This window comes from Sceloporus undulatus, chromosome 1, assembly GCF_019175285.1.
Source record: "Sceloporus undulatus isolate JIND9_A2432 ecotype Alabama chromosome 1, SceUnd_v1.1, whole genome shotgun sequence".
Taxonomy (NCBI): Eukaryota; Metazoa; Chordata; class Lepidosauria; order Squamata; family Phrynosomatidae; genus Sceloporus; species Sceloporus undulatus.
In genome coordinates, this window is record NC_056522.1 from 153,400,493 (window position 1) to 153,407,326 (window position 6,834).

The 6,834-nt window shown below is 44.9% G+C and overlaps 1 protein-coding gene across 16 annotated transcripts in view; it reads right to left on the reverse strand.

Moving 5' to 3' along the window:
* Nucleotides 1–6,207, reverse strand: part of PUM2 (pumilio RNA binding family member 2) — a 70,800-nt gene extending 64,593 nt beyond the window's left edge. For 13 of the 16 annotated variants that reach the window (XM_042450857.1, XM_042450803.1, XM_042450848.1 and 10 more), the window contains exon 1: nucleotides 6,032–6,203. The gene's annotated coding sequence lies outside the window, so the exon portion shown is untranslated. Of the gene's footprint in view, nucleotides 1–6,031 lie in introns of all 16 variants that reach the window. The other 3 variants (XM_042450756.1, XM_042450747.1, XM_042450812.1) reach the window with 2 other exon arrangements.
* Between the last annotated feature and the right edge of the window lie 627 nt (nucleotides 6,208–6,834).

The following is a 6,834-nucleotide window of genomic DNA, read 5'->3' on the forward strand; positions in this document are numbered from 1 at the left end:
CTGGCTAGTATTGAACTTATAACCTTATGTTTTTGAGTGAGTGGCTGCAATACAGACATTTAACCACTGAGCCGCCAAGGCTCATCAAACTAACTACACTGGCTTCTAATTTGTTTCCCAATTTAATTCTAGAAAGCTACCTTGACCTATATGGATTTATAGGTCAGTTTGAGTTTGAAATCTGTAACGGAAGTACTATGCATGTCCCACCACCTCAAGAGGCTTGCTTGATAAATAGTCGGCTATAGTAGACACGCTATCACGGGAACAATTTACTCACAAGACAAGCCAGACTGGCTCCATCTCTTTTGAACCTTTTACAAATTGTGTTTTTCCTTTGGTCCCTTAGTTTTAAAAACTTACCTTTTAATCTGTTTTTAGTCTGTGTTTAAAAGAATGCTTTTATGTAGCTTTGGGGGTCTAGTGGACAGAAAAGTGAGTAATGTTTATTTCAAAACAGTGTGTGTATGTGTGTGTGTGTGTGTGTGTGTGTGTATTCCAGGCGGACTCCTGCAATGTTGCAAGCTTCATGACAGAAAGCAGGCTGAACCTAATAAGGAGACCATACCTGTTATTTGTCAAGTCCATGTTCAAGGAGCCCTGCAAGGGAAAAACTGGCTGGCCACTCCACATATGTCTTTCCTTTTCAGGATATAAACCGTACTTAATGGTACTAAAAATACTATGCCTCTGCACCCTATACTTTTTGATTTCATGAATTAAGAAACCAAGGGCATCTTTACCACATCCTAGTACGCTCTGGATTCAGCAGAGCTCAGGATGGGACATTTGAGGAAAGCACAGCAAAGAGCTTTTGAACACTCTGTTCAATCAGTTTCCCTACTTGAGAGGAGGAGGAGATGTTGTCCAGGGCAGACTCGTGGGATATTAGCCTTTGCCATGACATATGAGACACTCAGACAGGAATAAGGAAAAGATGGAGGTAACAAGTGGGGAAGGGAGCTGTTGATGGTATTTGGAAGGTAAGGGTTAGGGCTACTGGCACATGCAGCACCATTCCTGGATAGTTCAACTACAGGTTCTCCTCTCCATCTTGTCCAATGTGGGGTGTACCAAAGGATTCAAATGGAGGGGGGGGGGCTCCTCCTGCAAGACATATGATTCTGGCTGGGTCTTGAGAGTGTGCGAAAGGACAAGACAAATGCTACAAAATTATCTGCCTTTTGACATCTACTATGGCTCAATAGTTAGGAGCTGCCCTCTGGTGTTAAGGGTTTGAGAAGAGCTAGCTCCTACCCTTTTGCCTCTGGCTATCCAGGTAGTGGAATCTCCTTCCCTGGAGGTCTTCAAACAGAGGTTGGATGGTTATCTGTCAGGGATGCTTAGCTTGAGATTTCCTGCATGGCAGGGGGATTGTCTGGATGGCCCTTGTGGTCTCTTCCAACTCTATGATTCTATGAATATGGCTGAGGAGATGTTTCTCCATTTTCCTACTGGGCCTCAAAATCTAACCTTCTGGTTTGAACTCCATGCCACTTACTGGATCATAGCACTACTGTAAACTGTGGCATCCCTTGTTGCCAGCCCTGGCCTAGTTCTTTCCCTTCCTGGGAATGATTCTTCTACTCCCTAAGTAAATCCCAAGCCCTGTTCTGAAAGAAACCTGTGTAATTTCCAAAGGCTCTCTGGGAAGGGAGGCACGTGGGGATATTTTTCTTTTATATTAACTACCATTAATATGCTGTGATTTTACAAACTGAGAGCAATTATCTTATATAAGGAGTTCAAAAGTGTATCATCTGAAATCTCATGTGACTCTGGTTGGTCCTTTGACTTTGAGGGTCGTCTTTCCAGGGCACAAGAAGGAAGAGGAAAAGCATCCTTATGTCTGATTCTCCAGATACAATCTATGAAGATCTTCCCTAAACTTAAAAAGTATTTACAGAATCGGGCAAACCGGAACATTTAAACAGTGTTTTCCATTACTGAATTACTTTCAGCACTTAACAGAATAATTTTACAGTGACGTTATAATAGTGAACGGAAAAGTATACTGAAAACCAGTTTCAATGAAATACAGAACACACTAATAAAGAAACTTTCCTCATGCATAAATGTAGAAATTGATACATAGCAACAGCCCTAAAGGTGTCATTTTATAATTTCACTGTTTACATACGAGAAGCCGAGACTTAGTTTTCTTACAAATTATCTTGCTTACTCTCACTAAACTCAACCAAAATGAAGCAATTTTATATATGGAGCCACATGTATCAGAACGTTTATTAAATGCCAGGAATTCATTACACTGACGTTTCATTATACTAACAAGGTTATGTTTATGAGCAACATATATAAGCTACATGATTTTTAAACTTCTCCTGAATAAAACCCATCTACTCACACAAGACTTTATATCTCTGAAACGTGTTTAATTATGTTCCATTAATTCTTTAGTCGAATCATACTTGAAACCTTTTCTGACCTGCATCTTGTCACACCTCTAGCAGTTAGATTTCTTAATAATAATAAATTAAATAACTTTTTATTTATATCCCGCCTCTCTGTCCGAGGCAACTGGGTCGGCTTACAAGTTAAAACAGTACAACCCCATACCCCAGTCTTCAGTCTGCTCACAATAGTTTCTGTATGTTGACCTCCCTTTCAGCCTTCGCTACACTTCTTTCTCCTTCCTCCACAAAGATGTTCTCCCCAACAACCAAAACAAATTTCCCTCATAGGTTCCTCTTCAACAGTTAAGAATAATTCACTATTTTAAAATAATACAAGTGTGACTCCGTTGTCACACGCACACACACAAAACAAAAACCTGAATTTTTCCATCACTGTGCCTGGATGAACAAAAGCCTCATCGGTTGGCAGTGTCCTTCCAGCCCCAGAGTCACCATAATGTCATCTTCTACACAGACTTGCTAAGGAGCAAAGATTATTTCAAAGTTTCAGATGAACCATGCAGTGCAAACAGTCCTGAGGTACTTTCAAAGGGCCGGCGCAGGCACTACAGTACCATCTTTTGTAGACGATAACCCATTTAGTCAAATATGTGAAGTGCTATTCAGAACTCCTCTTTCTCCCTCTCACACAAAGTGCACGCATTTGGGGTCTGTGGGACTTTAGATATTGAGATCAAAGGGACTGCTACAATGTCATCCCAACCGTTTGTGTGGTATATACAGGGCTGTCTCATTTTACAAAACCACTCACAAAGAAGCTCCTTCTTAACGCAGTCTTTTCATGTCCAGGCAGTCCCCTTTTCCTTCTTGTCCCCTGTCTAACTGGAAGGGTTTGTTTTTTTGGGGGGGAGGGGGGGTTAAGCACTGGCACTGGGAGAACAGCGAAAGAGGGCTGGAGAAACACAGATGTGTGATGTTGAATTCCCACAGATGTGTGCAGTAAACAATGCAATAAAGCTAGAGCTGGGAAAGCATGGGCCTTTGCTCTCACCGATCCTATTGTAACTGTGGCCCAAATATATATTTATTTATTACAATCAACTGATCAAACATTACTGCAGAAATCATTCCAGTTTGAGACCTCTTTAACTGCCCTGGCTTAGGGCTAGGGAATCCTGGGAGTTGGATTCAGCTTTCTGACAGAGAAGGCTGAATGTCTGAAAAAACTACAGTTCCCAGAATTCCCTAGCACTGAGCCAGGACAGTTTAATGCAGTCTCAGACTGAATGATTCCTGCAGTGTGTTTCGGACTTGTGTACCTGCTCACAGCAGACAAGGTAAAGTGCAGTTGCCTAATGGATCCATAGGGATCAGCAAAACAAGAGACAAAGGGGAAAACGCTGACCTCCTTATCCACTGCCAGCATGTTCTTAAAAGTGTATGCCTGTGAGTGAGTGTGGCCAACAAAATGGAGATCATAACAAGAGTGGAGGCTGGTGAAAGAAAAAGAAAAATCTCCTTGGATGCGTTTTGGAAGATGCTTTCAAACGATCTGCAAAACAATCCTTTTTGTTTGTTTGTTTGTTTGTTTACTTATGCAAGGTTTGTTTTTTAACAGTCTTTATTAATTCTGAACTTTAAAAATACAATTGGTATGAAAAGGTATAGTGTATGATGAACTCTACCTATATACCATGTATATCCTGCCTTCCCAAGTTTACACCCGGCTCTCGTGACTTATCCAAGGTTTAACCCAGCTGTTCCGTTTCGCACGTTGGGGTTCAGATTAAAAGTTTGCTGAAACCTACTCGGCGGTGCAGAAATCTCTCCCTATGCTTTCCGTGTCGTTTCTGCATCCAAGTACCAAAAAAAAAAAAACACCCCCACACCCATTTGACACCACTTTAACTCTTTGTCTGTTTCTTTGCTATGGAATTCTGGGAGTTGGAGTTTGTTTGCCCACAACAAACTCCAACTCCCAGAATTCCATAGCAAAGAACCAGACAAAGAGTTTTAAAGCGCTGCCAAACAAGGTTATCTATCCAATGTGGGTGCAAGGCAGTTCCTGTTGGCAAGGCTCCACCAAAACAACAAAGGAAAAGGGTGAACTCTCCAGTGCTCCCTCCATCATCCAGTCCTCCAGCCTCTGGGAGGCTCCCTTCCCCTCCGATCACACACACTTAAAACACACGCCCTTCTTCTCCTCCTCCTCCTCCTCCTCCTTCTACACCAGAACTTGGGCCTTGCTTTCTCCTGCACACAAAGGGGTGCTGGGGGGAAAGACCACTTGACAGGCGCCACCCAATCCATGTCCAACAGCCTCTCTCCTCCCCGCTTCTCATCTTCCATAAGCAAGGTGACCAGGCCCCCTCTTCTTCTTCCAGGACACGCGTCCTACATTTCGGCCTGGGAAGGGTTCCAAAGTGTCCTCCTTTGAGGCAGAGGTGACATCTGGTCGCCCCTGTCCCACCACACTCCGCCCCCTTCCAAGATTATCTCTCTGGGAGGGGGGCATTAAACCTCCGGAGGGGGCTAGGGTCTCACAGGAGGAGGAGGAGGAGGATATAACAACAACAAGAACACACACACACATATATATACTGTATGGTATATGTATACTGTACAGTATTTATATAGTATACATACACAGTATGTAGATATGCATATACTGTGTGTGTATGTGTGTGTGTGTATATATATATATACACACACACACATATGTGATTGCACTTCCTGAAACGAGATTATCACAACGATCATATTGTGATGATAACAAGAACATAAGTATGAATATACAGTATATTTATAAGACTGAAACCAGATGATAATACAAGAACACACACACACACAGTATACAATACATAGTGTGTGTGTGTATATATATATAGTATATATACACAGTGTATATATATATGACCATACTTCCTGAAACAAGATTATCATAATGATCATATTATGATGAAGCTATAACAAGAACATATATACACACACACAGTATATGTAAATGTGTGTGTATAGTATAACCGTGTTTATATATAGTATACCTAAACACTTCCTGAAACGAGATTACCATAACGATCCTATTATCATTTTGACGGTTGGGGGGCGGGTGTTGTTGTTGCGAGCATGATTTCTGTGTGTGTGTGTGTGTGTGTGTATGGGCCCCAACCAAACCCACCGGCGCAGAGGCCTCCAGGGGCCTCCTTCCCTCCCTCCCAGCCACCACACCCACACAGGCCCTTGTCTCCCCTCGGCCTCCCCTTGCCTTTGCCTTTCCCTCCCTCCTCCTCCTCCTCCGCTTTGTATGGCTTCCTCTTAAGCCTCCAGCAGCCCTGGCCTGCCTGCCTTTCCTCCCCCCCCTCCCCACAGAGAGAGAGGCCTGGCCTTCTCTACAACACAAAGGGAGGCCAGGCCCAGAGCAGGAGGAACAGCAGCAGCAGGAGAAGCAACACCAAGACGGCGGCGCTGCTGCTGCTGCTGCTCTGGCTCTTTCGAAACAATAGAACGTTGAGATCAAAGGGGGGGGGAGAAAGAGGAGGTTTAGAACCTTCCTGCCTCGCGCTGCTCCAGCGCGCGCCTGCCTCCGCTCCGTTCTATTGCCCCCTCCCCTCCCCTCCCCACGCGGACAGCATCGCCTATCTCTTCGGAGCACTCACAGTCTGGGCTGGGCTGGCTGTACTAACGGACGCTGGGCAAGGGGCGGGGGCCCTCCTTGCCTCTGTAACGGTCTTCTTCTTCTTCTTCTCGCCGATAGCGATGATGACCCAGCTGCCCCCTCCTCCTCCTCCTCCTCTCGGCCTTTCCTCCTCTTCCTCCTCCTCTTCCTCCTCCGCCACCACCACCGAGGCCGCCCCTCCTCCCCCTCCTCCTCCCCCTCCTCCTCCTCTGCCGCCGCCGCCGCCGTGAGGAAGACTCACAACAACATGGCGAGTGAAAGAGAGAAAGAGAGGAGGGACGGACATACACAGGAACGGCGGCGGCGGCGAGCCACTAGCGCGCATGCGCGACGACGCGGTCCCATCTGCGAACGCTGGGAGAAAAGGGAAAAAGAAGCACAAGAAAAGAGGAGGAGGGGAAGCGAGCGACTGCGAGGCTGGTGGCGGGCTCGACGCGCATGCGCAGTTGCGCGCGCGCGCCCAACGGCCAACGTGCACGCGCACGAATTCAAAACAAAAGCCCTATGACTTCCTTTTTTAAGCCTTTTCCTCATTATATGCTGTCTGTAATCAAGGGAGGCCTGGTTTTTGCCCCACTCTTAAAGCGTGTACTGTGGCTCAGTGTGCTGTGGCATTCTGGGAACTGTAGTTTTGTGAAACATTTACACTCATCCCTCCATATTTGTGGCTTTGATTATTCACAGATATGTGAATAATTAATATGAATATTAATTTTATGAAATATTATTAAAAGAAATATTACAAGAACATTAATATGTTCTCTAGGAGTATCTAGATCCTCC